Below are 16,390 nucleotides of genomic sequence, written 5' to 3' on the forward strand. Positions count from 1 at the left end.
CACGGTCCAGTGCCGCGCGGGCTGCCCGACAGGCGGGGGCCACCCGTCGGCCGACGTTTAAACGCCGAAACGGTACGGGCGAAGCGGGGCGTAGGATTAGATCGAGATCTAACGGCTCCGAGCTCATCGTCTCCGCCGGCGAGAGGGGGTTCACGGCGGCTGCGGCGCTAGGGGGTCGGGAGAGCTAACGGCGGCTCCGGCAAGGGATGGCAATATGCGCGAGGTAGATGTGGACGACGGCGGTTCTCCCGGTACCGGCGGCTACGTCCTGGAGCGGCTCCAATCGACGGCGAGCTGCGGCGGCGGTCACGGGCGGTCGAGGTAGAAATTGGGCGGCGGCGGTGGCTAATCGAGGCGAGTGGAGTGGCTCGAGGTGGATCGAGTGAGAAGATGGTGAAGGTGATGGTGTGCTCGGATCGACGAGGAGAGGTCTCCTATTTATAGGCGAGGCGAGGGTGCTGCGTGGCCGTGAGACGAAGTGGACATGCGCGCGGCGTCTCCGGCGAGCTGGTCGAGCTAGGCGAGGTGGTGGCGGTGTTCTCCGCGCTCCGGCGATGCTAGTGGCGGCGACGGCGGGGTCGGGCGGTGGCTAGGTTGGTCGCATTGCTTCCGCGTCCGTCGCGCCCGCGGCGGATCGCGGGTTCCCTTCTCCGGCGGCGGCGGGCACGGGTCGTGGTCGAGGTCATGTCCGGCGAGCTGCGTGGCGACATGGCGATGCTCCAACCGCAGCTCGAGCGTGGTCCGGGGCGTGCGCGAGGGTGCCGGCGCGTGAGCGTGGCCGGGCGTGTCCGGCGCGACGTGAGCGGCGCATGCGGCGGTCCGGGCGCGTGCCGGGCGCGCTGTCTCCGGCGACTCCACGGCGTCTACGGCGAGCCGGGTGAGTGCTAGGCGGGGTAGAGAGGCGTGCGTGGCGATGTTGGACACCAGGGCCAAGGTTGGAGAGTGAGGGGGAGAGGGGTGGCTCGACATGGCCGGCATGGCCATGTCATGCATGCTAGGGTTCTGCCTCCCTAGGTTCACTATGGGGTATTAAGTGAGTTAGAGGGGACCAGGGGACCAGGTAGACTAGCTTTGGGGTAGATTAGAGTAGTTTAGGTGGTATAGAACACTATTTGCAATAGTGGCAAATAGTGCCATCATTTGGAAATTACAAAATTGTCCAAATTTGAAATAATTCAAATGGTGAATGTTTTTGAAATGTGAGTGTGGAGGTAAGTTGTAAATGACCAGAGGTGAATTGAGGTGGTGGTGGAAAAATTAGAATTCAAAAATTGGCCAAAATGGCTAAGTGTGAGATTGTTGCACTTGTTATAATGTTGCAACTTTGGATGAGCATAGCTAGTGATCAAAGATGAATTTGGCAGGGTGATCTTCATCAAAGTTGTTCACCTTGATGTTGACTTTGAAATGGTGCAAAGAGTTAGCAAGAATTGGTTTGGGAAAATTGAATGGCAAGGGCTCAAAGTGGTGATCAGACTATAAATTGTCAAAATTGACCATTATCATATGTGAGTGGGAATTGTCTTTGAATTTCATTTAAATTGTGAAACCTTGATTCCAAAAGTTGTGATAAGTGTTTAAGAACATTCTCCAACTAATGGTGAAGACCAAATAGGTCTAGGGTCAAGATTTATAAAAATGCCATAGGGCATATGTGAGGGTTTTGTGACTTTCTAATTTTTATTTATTTTATTTTTTCTTTGCTTCACTTTGACAAGGGTGAGGTTTATTTGGTGCTAGATTGAGTTGGATGAAAGGTTCAAACCATTTTGAGGCAATAGAAGTGGCTAGGTCAGGATTGGATAATTTGGCTAAGTGCCACATATGCCTCTATGCATAGGTTGGATTTTCTTTTGTTTCTTACTTGAAAAAGGTTGGTAAGTGCTTTGTTAAGTGTGTGGAGGTATTTCAATTCATCTATTCAAAGTAGGCAAAGCAAAGCTCATCATTTCTAAAAAGTAGCCATAGGCTTGCATATGCCTTTTTCTTAAATAAGATCTTTTATTTTTATTTTATTTTGCAACGATTGATGACAAGAGGGATGAGGTTTAGGGTTTAGTAAGTTTTGCAATGGTTCACCACCATTTATCAAAGTAAGAAAGGTAAAGTTTAAAATTTTACTCATTAGGGCCACATGCCCACATATGTCTTTTTCTTCTATTTTGGGTTTCTCAAAATAGATCCAAAAGATTTTGAGAAGGTTAGGGTTTAGGGTTTTTCTTATTTGATTTCTTTCTCTTCTATTTTTTTGGGTTTGTGATCTTCACTTGATCACTTTAAGGTTTTTAGGGTTTATCACATAAGCATAACTACACTCATCATGGCAAAAACACAAGTAAAAGGTATGAGCACTGAACATAGCACTCTATGTAAGAAAAGTTTTTGTTGGTTCACATTTTTGGAAAAAGGAAATTCATTTTCTCTTTGTTTTGAAATTTGGGGTGTTACACAAGCTGACGAGCCTTATGGACCCTAAAGCCGATATGGTGCGGGACCACCTTCTCATGCGTGGTTTCATGGATGGCTATCGGTGGGAAGGCGACGAAGATGATTATGAATTTGTCCATGGGAATTCAACAAGAAGTAAGGAAGGAGGTGATCGGGATGTAGAAGATCTCGGGCATGATCGGGATGTAGAAGATCCCGGAGATGATCATGATCACAATGTAGGAGATGGAGGTCATCATGACGATCATGAAGATGAAGACGATGGACCATCGTCGATGGACTCGGGTGCATGACCCTTATCTTCAAGAGCTGCTTCTCAAGCGGACGAGTAACGCAAGAGCCGCCGCTCGAGAGAAAGCCAAGATGGATCAACTGGAGGTAGACGCGGTTACTCCATTGTATGAAGGATGCAGGCCGGAGGATACCCGCCTGAAAGTAACGCTCATGGCTCTGGAGATGAAGGTAAAGCACAAAATGACCGACACATCTGATGTCTACGGGAGCTTCTATTCTTGTAGACAGTGTTGGGCCTCCAAGAGCAGAGGTTTGTAGAACAGCAGCAAGTTTCCCTTAAGTGGATCACCCAAGGTTTATCGAACTCAGGGAGGAAGAGGTCAAAGATATCCCTCTCAAGCAACCCCGCAACCACAAAGCAAGAAGTCTCTTGTGTCCCCAACACACCTAATAGGTGCACTAGTTCGGCGAAGAGATAGTGAAATACAGGTGGTATGAATATATATGAGCAGTAGCAACGGTGCCGTGAAAATAGCTTGCGGGCGTGTAGTTGATGGTGGTAGTATTGCAAGCAGTAGTAACACGATAGAAACAATAAACAAGCAGTAGTAACGCAGCGAGTATTTAGGAACAAGGCCTAGGGATTACACTTTCACTAGTGGACACTCTCAACATTGATCACATAACAGAATAGATAAATGCATACTCTACACTTTTGTTGGATGATGAACACATTGCGTAGGATTACACGAACCCTCAATGCCGGAGTTAACAAGCTCCACAATAATGCTCATATTTTAGTAACCTTTAGTGTAAGATAGATCAAAAGACTAAACCAAGTACTAGCATAGCATGCACACCGTCACCTTCATGCATATGTAGGAGGAATAGATCACATCAATATTATCATAGCAATAGTTAACTTCGCAATCTACAAGAGATCATGATCATAGCATAAACCAAGTACTAACACGGTGCACACACTGTCACCTTTGCACACATGCAGGAGGAATAAAACTACTTTAATAACATTGCTAGAGTAGCACATAGATAAATTGTGATACAAACACATATGAATCTCAATCATGTAAAGCAGCTCATGAGATCATTGTATTGAGGTACATAGGAGAGAGATTAACCACATAGCTACCGGTACAGCCCCGAGCCTCGATGGAGAACTACTCCCTCCTCATGGGAGCAGCAGCGGTGATGAAGATGGCGGTGGAGATGGCAGCGGTGTCGATGGAGAAGCCTTCCGGGGGCACTTCCCCGCTCCAGCAGGGTGCCGGAACAGAGACTCCTGTCCCCCAGATCTTGGCTTCGCGATGGCGGCGGCTCTGGAAGGTTTCTCGTATCGTGGTTCTTCGCATCAGGGTTTTCGCGACGGAGGCTTTATATAGGCGAAGAGGCGGCGCAGGAGGGTCGAAGGGGTGGCCACACCATAGGCGGGCGCGGCCGGGGCCCGGCCGCGCCACCCTATCATCTGGGGCCCACAGGGCCCCCCTCTGGCGGCTCTCGGGTGTTCTGGATGCTTCCGGTGAAAATAGGAACCTGGGTCTTGATTTCGTCCGATTCCGAGAATATTTCGTTACTAGGATTTCTGAAACCAAAAACAGCAGAAAACAACAACCGGCACTTCGGCATCTTGTTAATAGGTTAGTTCCGGAAAATGCACGAATATGACATAAAGTGTGCATAAAACATGTAGGTATCATCAATAATATGGCATAGAACATAAGAAATTATCGATACGTCGGAGACGTATCAAGCATCCCCAAGCTTAGTTCCGCTCGTCCCGAGCGAGGTAAAACGATAACAAAGATAATTTCTGAAGTGATATGCCATCATAACCTTGATCATACTATTTGTAAACATATGTAGTGGATGCAGCGATCAAAACAATGGTAATGACATGAGTAAACAGGTGAATCATATAGCAAAGACTTTTCATGAATAGTACTTCAAGACAAGTATTAATAAGTCTTGCATAAGAGTTAACTCATAAAGCAATAAATCAAAGTAAAGGCATTGAAGCAACACAAAGGAAGATTAAGTTTCAGCGGTTGCTTTCAACTTGTAACATGTATATCTCATGGATAATTGTCAACATAGAGTAATATAACAAGTACGATATGCAAGTATGTAGGAATCAATGCACAGTTCACACAAGTGTTTGCTTCTTGAGGTGGAGAGGAATAGGTGAACTGACTCAACATAAAAGTAAAGAGAATGGTCCTTCAAAGAGGAAAGCATCGATTGCTATATTTGTGCTAGAGCTTTTATTTTGAAAACATGAAACAATTTTGTCAACGGTAGTAATAAAGCATATGAGTTATGTACATTATATCTTACAAGTTGCAAGTCTCATGCATAGTATACTAATAGTGCCCGCACCTTGTCCTAATTAACTTGGACTACCGGATCTTTGCAATGCACATGTTTTGACCAAGTGTCACAATGGGGTACCTCCATGCCGCTCGTACAAAGGTCTAAGGAGAAAGCTCGCATTTTGGATTTCTCGCTTTTGATTATTCTCAACTTAGACATCCATACCGGGACAACATGGACAACAGATAATGGACTCCTCTTTAGTGCATAAGCATGTGGCAACAATTATTATTCTCATATGAGATTGAGGATATATGTCCAAACTGAAACTTCCACCATGAATCATGGCTTTAGTTAGCGGCCCAAAGTTCTTCTCTAACAATATGCATGCTCCAACCATGAAGGTGGTAGATCTCTCTTGCTTCAGACAAGACGGACATGCATAGCAACTCACATGATATCCAACAAAGAATAGTTGATGGCGTCCCCATAAACATGGTTATCGCACAACAAGCAACTTAATAAGAGATAAAGTGCATAAGTACATATTCAATACCACAATAGTTTTTAAGCTATTTGTCCCATGAGCTATATATTGCAAAGGTGAATGATGGAATTTTAAAGGTAGCACTCAAGCAATTTACTTTGGAATGGCGGATAAATACCATGTAGTAGGTAGGTATGGTGGACACAAATGGCATAGTGGTTGGCTCAAGTATTTTGGATGCATGAGAAGTATTCCCTCTCGATACAAGGTTTAGGCTAGCAAGGTTATTTGAAACAAACACAAGGACGAACGGTACAGCAAAACTCACATAAAAGACATATTGTAAACATTATAAGACTCCATACCGTCTTCCTTGTTGTTCAAAACTCAATACTAGATGTTATCTACACTCTAGAGAGACCAATTATGCAAACCAAATTAGCAAGCTCTAAGTATTTATTCATTAATGGGTGCAAAGTATATGATGCAAGAGCTTAAACATGAGCACTACAATTGCCAAGTATCAAATTATCCAAGACATTTTAGAATTACTACATGTATCATTTTCCAATTCCAACCATATAACAATTTAACGAAGAAGAAACTTCGCCATGAATACTATGAGTAGAGCCTAAGGACATACTTGTCCATATGCTACAACGGAGCGTGTCTCTCTCCCATAAAGTGAATGCTAGGATCCATTTTATTCAAACAAAATAAAAAACAAAAACAAACCGACGCTCCAAGCAAAGTGCATAAGATGTGACGGAATAAAAATATAGTTTCGGGGAGGAACCTGATAATGTTGTCGATGAAGAAGGGGATGCCTTGGGCATCCCCAAGCTTAGACGCTTGAGTCTTCTTATAATATGCAGGGGTGAACCACCGGGGCATCCCCAAGCTTAGAGCTTTCACTCTTCTTGATCATAGTATATCATCCTCCTCTCTTGACCCTTGAAAACTTCCTCCACACCAAACTCGAAACAACTCATTAGAGGGTTAGTGCACAATAAAAATTAACATGTTCAGAGGTGACACAATCATTCTTAACACTTCTGGACATTGCATAAAGCTACTCGGACATTAATGGATCAAAGAAATTCATCCAACATAGCAAAAGAGGCAATGCGAAATAAAAGGCAGAATCTGTCAAAACAGAACAGTCCGTAAAGATGGATTTTATTAGGCCACCAGACTTGCTCAAATGAAAAAGCTCAAATTGAATGAAAGTTGCGTACATATCTGAGGATCATGCACGTAAATTGGCTTAATTTTCTGAGCTACCTACAGGGAGGTAGACCCAGATTCGTGACAGCAAAGAAATCTGTAACTTTGCAGTAATCCAAATCTAGTACTTACTTTACTATCAAAGACTTTACTTGGCACAACAAAACTCAAAACTAAGATAAGGAGAGGTTGCTACAGTAGTAAACAACTTCCAAGACACAAATATAAAACAAAGTACTGTAGCAAAATAACACATGGGTTATCTCCCAAGAAGTTCTTTCTTTATAGCCGTTAAGATGGGCTCAGCAGTTTTAATGATGCACTCGCAAGAAATAGTAGTTGAAGCAAAAGAGAGCATCAAAAAGCAAATTCAAAACACATTTTAAGTCTAACGTGCTTCCTATGCATAGGAATCTTGTAAATAAACAAGTTCATGAAGAGCAAAGTAACAAGCATAGGAAGATAGAACAAGTGTAGCTTCAAAAATTTCAGCACATAGAGAGGTGTTTTAGTAACATGAAAATTTCTACAACCATATTTTCCTCTCTCATAATAACTTTCAGTAGCATCATGAGCAAACTCAACAATATAACTATCACATAAAGCATTCTTATCATGAGTCTCATGCATAAAATTATTACTACTCCCAACATAAGCATAGTTATTCTTATTAATTGTAGTAGGAGCAAATTCAACAAAGTAGCTATCATTATTATTCTCATCATCAAATATTGGAGGCATATTGTAATCATAATCAAATTTATCCTCCATAACAGGTGGTACTAAAAGACCAATATCATTATAATCATCATAAATAGGAGGCAAAGTATCATCAAAGTAAATTTTCTCCTCAATGCTTGGGGGACTAAAAATATCATGCTCATCAAAGCCAGCTTCCCCAAGCTTAGAATTTTCCATATCACTAGCAACAATGGTGTTCAAAGCGTTCATACTAATATGTTCCATAGGTTTTTTAATTTTCGCATCAAACCATCCATGTCTTAAATCAGGAAATAGAATAAGAAGCTCATTGTTGTCCATTATGCCTAACTAGTGTAAACAAGAAACAAAAAGATGCAATTGCGGGATCTAAAGGAAATAGCTTCGAGCACACACACAACGGCGCCGGAAAAGTACTTTACCGGGACCGGAGTATGAGAGCCTTTTACCTTTCCTCCTCGGCAACGGCGCCGGAAAAGTGCTTGATGTCTACGGGAGCTTCTATTCTTGTAGACAGTGTTGGGCCTCCAAGAGCAGAGGTTTGTAGAACAGCGAGCAAGTTTCCCTTAAGTGGATCACCCAAGGTTTATCGAACTCGGGGAGGAAGAGGTCAAAGATATCCCTCTCAAGCAACCCCGCAACCACAAAGCAAGAAGTCTCTTGTGTCCCCAACACACCTAATAGGTGCACTAGTTCGGCGAAGAGATAGTGAAATACGAGGTGGTATGAATATATATGAGCGAGTAGCAACGGTGCCGAGAAAATAGCTTGCGGGCGTGTAGTTGATGGTGGTAGTATTGCAAGCAGTAGTAACACAGGTAAAACAAGAAACAAGCGATAGTAACGCAGCAGTATTTAGGAACAAGGCCTAGGGATTACACTTTCACTAGTGGACACTCTCAACATTGATCACATAACGAGAATAGATAAATGCATACTCTACACTTTTGTTGGATGATGAACACATTGCGTAGGATTACACGAACCCTCAATGCCGGAGTTAACAAGCTCCACAATAATGCTCATATTTTAGTAACCTTTAGTGTAAGATAGATCAAAAGACTAAACCAAGTACTAGCATAGCATGCACACTCGTCACGTTCATGCATATGTAGGAGGAATAGATCACATCAATATTATCATAGCAATAGTTAACTTCGCAATCTACAAGAGATCATGATCATAGCATAAACCAAGTACTAACACGGTGCACACACTCGTCACCTTTGCACACATGCGAGGAGGAATAAAACTACTTTAATAACATTGCTAGAGTAGCACATAGATAAATTGTGATACAAACACATATGAATCTCAATCATGTAAAGCAGCTCATGAGATCATTGTATTGAGGTACATAGGAGAGAGATTAACCACATAGCTACCGAGTACAGCCCCGAGCCTCGATGGAGAACTACTCCCTCCTCATGGGAGCAGCAGCGGTGATGAAGATGGCGATGGAGATGGCAGCGGTGTCGATGGAGAAGCCTTCCGGGGGCACTTCCCCGCTCCGGCAGGGTGCCGGAACAGAGACTCCTGTCCCCCAGATCTTGGCTTCGCGATGGCGGCGGCTCTGGAAGGTTTTTCGTATCGTGGTTCTTCGCATCAGGGTTTTCGCGACGGAGGCTTTATATAGGCGAAGAGGAGGCGCAGGAGGGTCGAAGGGGTGGCCACACCATAGGCTGGCGCGGCCAGGGCCCAGGCTGCGCCACCCTATCATCTGGGGCCCACAGGGCCCCCCTGCGCGGCTCTCGGGTGTTCCGGATGCTTCCGGTGAAAATAGGAACCCGGATCTTGATTTCGTCCGATTCCGAGAATATTTCGTTACTAGGATTTCTGAAACCAAAAACAGCGAGAAAACGAGAACCGGCACTTCGGCATCTTGTTAATAGGTTAGTTCCAGAAAATGCACGAATATGACATAAAGTGTGCATAAAACATGTAGGTATCATCAATAATATGGCATAGAACATAAGAAATTATCGATACGTCGGAGACGTATCAACATCCTTCAACGACAACATGTCATTCTGGCAGGAACGTCTTCCCAAAGGTAACACGTGTCCGACTAGTATCGAGGAGGCCAAGAAAATCATGTGTCCTCTGGATTTACCGCATGTGAAATACCATGTGTGCTTGAACGATTGCATCATTTATCGGAACGAGCACGCAGAGTGTACCATATGTCCGGAGTGCGGCGTCAGTCGGTACAAGAAGGGGAAGAAAGCTCCTCGGAAGGTGGTGTGGTACTTTCCGATCACTCCTCGTCCGCAGTGGTATTTCGCGGATCCTAAGCAAGCAAAGCTAATGCGGCGGCACGCGGAGATGAGGAAGGGAGAAGATGACGCGGATGATCCGAAGAAAAAGAAAAAGGACAGGATGTTGAGACACCCTTCGGATGCTAGCCGGTGGAATGCGTTGAACCTCGAGTACCCGGAATTTGGGGACGATCCTAGGAACATAAGGCTGGGCGCGAGCACCGGTGGAGTCAATCCGTTTGGCAGCCGAGCAGCACGCATAGCACACTGGCCCGTGTTTGTGTGGATGTACAACCTCCCCCTGGTTGTGCATGAAGAGGAAGTACATTCAAATGAGTATGCTAATTGAAGGGCCGAAACAACCAGGGAACGACATCAATCTGTATATGGGGCTTCCGAAAGAGGAGCTAGCCACGCTATGGGACACGCCCGCCAATACGTGGGACGCCGCCGCGGAAGAATATTTCCCTATGAGAGCCGCACCTGCTCACGACGGTGCACGACTTTCTCGGTTACGGATATGTCGCGGGGCAGGTGGTCCACGGATTCAATGCATGCGTAAGGTGCATGGACGACACAACGTACCGCCGGCTAGATAGAGATCCCGGGTCCTCGAAAACGGTGTTCATGGGACATCGAAGGTGGCTTCGCGAGGACGACGCATGGAGGAAACGCAAGGATCTGTTCGATGGTCAAGACGAACCCCGAAGACGGCCACGTACGAGAAGCGGCGAGCAAATAGAAGAGCTATTGAAAAATTGGAAAGAGTGCCCACCGCCGGGAAAGAAGCGAAAGGCGTCGGAGCCACTGCTTAAGGTATGGAAGACGAGGTCTGTTTTTTGGGACTTGCCGTACTGGAAGATCCTCCGTGTGCCTCACAGCCTTGATGTCATGCACATCACGAAGAACGTGCGTGAGAGTCTGCTTGGTACCCTCCTCAACATGCCAGAGAAGACCAAAGATGGGCCGAAAGCAAGGTACGACTTGCAATCAATTGGGATCAGGGAGGAGCTTCACGCGGGACGCCCTAATGATGATGATGATGATGACGATGACGATGATGAGGCGGAGGACACGCAAAGTCGTCGCAAGGGCAAAAATGCCAAAAAGATTGAATATTACTGCCCCCCGCGTGCTTCACTCTAAGTCGAAGGAGATCGAGCAGTTTTTCGACTTGTCTCCTAGGAGTAAAACTTCCTTACGGTTACGCGGGGAAGATAAGCAGGTACCTAGACAAAGAGAAGCGAGAGGTTCAGCGGGATGAAGTCTCACGACTGTCACGTGCTGATGACACAGATACTTCCGGTTGCAATCCGTGGTATCATGGACGCGCACGTCCGTGAAACGCTTTTTGGCCTATGCAACTTTTTCGACGTCATCTCTCGGAATTATGTTGGCGTGAGGCAACTTAGAAGGCTACTGGAAGAGATCGTGGTGATACTGTGCAAGCTTGAGATGTACTTCCCGCCCGCATTCTTCGACGTTATGGTGCATCTGCTGGTACATATCGTGGAGGATATCATCCAAGCCGGGGCCGACATTCCTGCACAGCATGATGCCGTTCGAAAGGATGAATGGTGTCATCAAAGGGTACGTTCGCAACGGGGCACGTCCGGACGGAAGCATAGCCAAGGGCTTTCGACCGAAGAGTGCATCTCCTTCGCACGAGTTATCTAGAAATCGAGAACCCCGTTGGCCTGCCCGTAAACGAGCATCTCGGGAAGCTCAGCTGGATGGGGTCACCTGCGACGGTAGCCGCGAAATACATGTCGAATTCAAGGGTCGAATCGCCGACTTTGAAAGAGCAAACCTAGTCGCGCTACAACACATAGACGTGGTCGATCCTTGGGTGGTAGAGCACAAAACCTTCATCGCAAAGACGTACAGTGATCAGGGCCAACGAGAGGACGGACGGAGATATAATCAAAGAGCACAACTCAACCTTCACGCGGTGGTTCAAGGACAAGATGCGACGTACCCTATAGACGAGGATTCTTCTGCGGAAGAAAAACTCATATTCGCCTTGTCACGGGCGCCGAACACAACCCGATGACATTTCGGGCGTACGATATCAACGGCTACACATTCTACACCGAGGAAAAGGACATGAAGAGCGATTATCGGAACTCCGGGGTAACGATGGAGTCCTACACCGGTGACGTCAAGCGAGAGATACTACGGAAAGATCGAGGAGATCCGGGAGCTGAGCTACGCCGGAGAGAATGTGCCGATGTTCCGTGTCAGCTGGGCCAAGAACGTCATAAAAGAAGACCGGCATTTCACCACCATGGTTATACCCGAAGCCAAATCCAAGACAGCGGGCGCAAAGGTCACCGCGAAATATGAGCCATGGGTACTAGCTTCCCAAGTGGACCAATGCTTCTTCATTACCGACCCGCAAAAGCCCAACCGTGTTGTCGTGAGGAGAGGCAAAAGGAGCATCATCGGGATGGATGGAGCCGCCAACGAGCTAGACTTTGACCAGTACGGCGATCCGAAGATGGAAGATGACGACGACGATGATGAAGAACCATACACAACAAGAAGAAGCAGGACCACCCTACCTAAAGGCCATCCATTCAAGAGAAGAAGTCAAGGAGTTCCGGGGCTAAATTATTCAACCGCGAGAAAGAAGGGCAAGAAGATTGTGAAAAGATAATTATGTATCATTTTCTTGTATGAATAATGGATGTCATATTGTTAATCTACACATTGTACCGATCAAAATAGACATATAATTTATATTTTTGGATATTTTCTAGATTCTATAGTATTTTAAATATTCTACATAATTATAATAATTTATGCCTTTTATTTTGGTGTATTATGCTATTTTGGATGTTTATTATAGTGTTAAATCAATTTAAAAAGAAAAGGAAAAAAATTGGGGCCGCCAGGGTTCGAACCTGGCCGGCGGGGGTTTGGCACAAACCAACCGGGGACGAGCCGGTGCGGTACTAAGCGGGATATGTCAATCCCCCCCGCGTTATTCTTTTGACCCAGACATAAAGAGGCAGTGGCGCACCCCTAGAGGTGCGCCATTGCTAAGCCTCATAGTGGCGCACCTCGAGAGGTGCGCTATTGCTAAGGCGTCAGGGGACTTAGTGAAATTTCCCCTTTCTTCCCCCGTCCCGACCGGATCCCACCGCAGACAACCCTTCCCCGAGCGACGCCGCCGTCCCTCGATCCGCCTCGCGCTCGCCACCCCTCCCCTGAGCGACGGCACCTCCCACCGGCGGCCGCCACCCCTCACCTGAGCAACGCCCCCTCCTCGACCCCGGCGGCCAGATCCCCTCGACCTCGATCCCCCTCCTCCCACCGGTGGCCTCTCCCCCTCGATTTACCGCCGGTGACCGCCTCTCCCACCTCGTCTGCGACCTCGTCCTCGACCTCGCCGCGGAGGAGCAGCACCTCATCTGCGACCTCGTCCCCGACCTCGCCACGGAGGAGCAGCACGCCACGCAAGCGTCCTGGAGCAGCAGCGGGAGAAGCACGCCGCGCCGCCCTCGACTGCTGACGCCACCACCGCATCCTTCCAAGGTAGGTTTCTTACTGCTGCTGCTCCCCCTCCTCTGCTGCTAGGATTTTTTACATGCACCTAGCACCTGCCTTGTGAATATGTTCTCCTGTGTGTGCACTAGAGCCTGTTTGGCATGAGCTTTACAATCCACGATAGTAGCACTCGTATGTTGTATTGCTGTGTGTTATCAGATTGTTATCGTTTCACAGGTTCTTCACAAGTTTCAAACAATAAACAGAGGCTCAACGAGACAATTTTTTTCTTCATAAAGTATATGTAAATAGTTGCACAGAAGAAAAATCAAAGGTAATGGACATATTGATGCTTATCACCAAACATGATCTAAGCACAAAAAAGAAAAGAATTGTTGCTCCTTAGAGGAGAACCTGTGAAGTGGGTCAATATATTTCAACAGCGTGTTAGGCCTAGATGCTGAGAAGTGGGTTGGCATGCATCCTAAAACTTAATTTGAGGATATAATTTTCCTTAGAGGAGCTATACTGCTAGCATTACATTAGGATAAGGTGAATATATGACTCTGTTTAAGGTATTTTACATTAATATATCAAGCGGTATTGAGTGATTATTGAACTTGTATTCCACTATAAGAAAATAGGAGGAAAAGGTGAAACCATTCTTGAATGTGGGCATGTTCATATCTAGTTACGTGGTTCTGTTCATACAAATAGCACACTTGCTTCATTTGGCTGATCAAAGAAATTCATGGTAAATATGTAGTTGGTGTTGTGTCTGTATTTGGCTGCTATAGTATATATCTTGCAAGGTTTTGTTTTGGAATGAACACCGTAAACTGCAGCATGAGGATTTCATCTGTATTCTAGGTACTATGTGCTTGCTAGGTTGCTTGCTTGCTGCTGCTGCTATGTGCTTGCTAGGTTGCTGCTATGTGCTTGCTAGGTTGCTTGCTTGCTGCTGCTATGTGCTTGCTAGGCTGCTGCTGCTATATATGTGCTTGCTTGCTGCTGCTGCTTCTAGGTTGCTTGCTTGCTTGCTGCTGCTGCTAGGTTGTTAGGTGCAGGAATGCTCTCTGTAATTTTGATTTCACAAAAGGAGTTCATAGGAATGCAGCTAGTTCTTTGTAGTTTAGTTTTACCATTTATTTTGTTGCAGATGTAGCAAGCAAGGAAGGGGGAAAAGATGTTTTAGTTCATAAAAAGAACAAGTTCATTCTCTGGTTTAGTTCACACTAATTAGCAGTATACTGGACTTTGAAATTTAGTTCTCTGGTTTGAAATTTAGTTCTAACTGCTGATGCTAACAGTGTTCATTTTGATGTTTACAGCACTAGTTGTAGCGACACTCGACCGCCACGCGCACCTTGGAGCAGCAGCTGGAGAAGCACGCCGCGCCGCCCTCGATCATCATAGCTTCTTTTTTTAGAGGTGAGGTGCTGCTAGGTGCATGTGCTAGGTAACTCTTTTATTTTTAGAGTTCAAAGCTTACTGAATTTTTATTTTGAAAATTTGCAAGGCTTGGAGCAGGAGCAGGACAAGCACGGCGCCGTCGCCCTCGGTCTGCTAACGCCGCTGCAGAAGACCACCGCCGCATCCTCCAAGGTAGCCCTCTAATAAGCTTGCTGCTGTACATTTATTTGCTCTCTAATAAGCTTGATGTTGTACCCTTTATTTGGATAGCCATTTTGTACTAGCTTGGTAGGGAGATGTCTTAAGTGCACAACTTAAGGGCAGATTGAACAACTTCATATTTAAGAACTGCATTTTTGTACTAGCAGTCATCATCATATGAAATGGTTACTGAATTTTTCAGAGTTGAAAATGCCAGTTGTTGTGAAAGTGATAGCAACGATGTTCTTTTATTTCTGCTATAGTAGTTGCAAGTGTATCTCTTTTATTTCCGAGTTCAAAGCTTACTGAATTTTTATTTTTATGTTTTGCAAGGCAGAGTTGAGCACCGACCACCGGCCTCGCATCTTCCTCGTCCTAGAGCAACACGTCGGCTCTCCGTGACTCCCCGCGACTCACGGTGAGCAACACCTTAGGTCTCCTGCTTGCTTGGTGCTTGGTGTGAGTCTTCTGCTGGTGTTGGCTGCTAGGCTACTGTCTTGGCTGATCTTTCTGTGGTAGTTATTCTTGGTGTTAGGCTGCTGCTAGCTACTAGTCATTGCTGCTTCTTTGTTGATGCATCTTGCTAGCTGCTAGTCGTTATTGCTGCTTGCTTGTTGATGCATGGTGCTAGTTCTTGCTTTGCTTGCTTGCTCGTTGATGCATCTTTGCTGCTTGCTCTGGATGCTATTGCTTGCTTGCTTGCTTGCTGTTGGTGCTCAGCTGGTGTATATGGTGTCATATTCTTGTGCATGTGCCATGGTGCTCAGCTGGTGTATATGAGGAACAATTGTACATGTGCCATGGTGCTCAGCTGGTGTATATGGTGTCATTTTCTTGTGCAGGGATCGACAGAGTTGCCCATTATCGCCGAAATATTGATTCATTTCCGTTTCGGCGAAAATGGGGCACTCATATGTCCATAAATTAGCATAGGTCATGCCCAATTTTTCCGTGAAATCTTGCGCTAACTTTATGCATTTTTTCCTACTTAGTTCGAACATGGCCAACAACGAAGAGGCCGGCGGCAGCGGTAGCAAGCCATTCTGGATGCTAACCGATGAAATGGAGGTGATGGAGTCACAACCTCGCCGCGACGACGGCGAGGATGATGGCACCGATCCGAGTACCGAGCGGACGATGCCGCCGAGGATGACACCACGCGATGGTGCCGGCGAGGATGACACCACGGATGGTGCCGGCGAGGATGACACCGGCGCACCGAAGAAGCTACGGAGGGAGCGTCGCCCGAATGTGCTCAGCACCGTGAAGCGAGGCATTCACCGAAGTGAACGCCACTTGGGCTTCCAACGGCGCCCCCGATTTAGTCAAAGGTTACGCTGCCCAACTCGGGTGCATCCTCCGGAGCACGGTCTCGATCAACACCGAGAACCTCGGGCATCTGACCGAGCGAATTTGCGCACCCTCCTCTTCAAGAAGCTGCACGAACGATACGAGTTCCCGGTGGACTGCTCGGAAAAGCGTCTCATGCGGAACAAAGTGCACAATGCCGCCCTCACGAAGATGAGCACCGCCCTCGCTAGTTGGAGGAACCGAGTGAAGAAAATGATTAATAGTGGTAGAG

Source organism: Lolium rigidum, chromosome 7 (assembly GCF_022539505.1).
Source record: "Lolium rigidum isolate FL_2022 chromosome 7, APGP_CSIRO_Lrig_0.1, whole genome shotgun sequence".
Lineage (NCBI taxonomy): Eukaryota > Viridiplantae > Streptophyta > Magnoliopsida > Poales > Poaceae > Lolium > Lolium rigidum.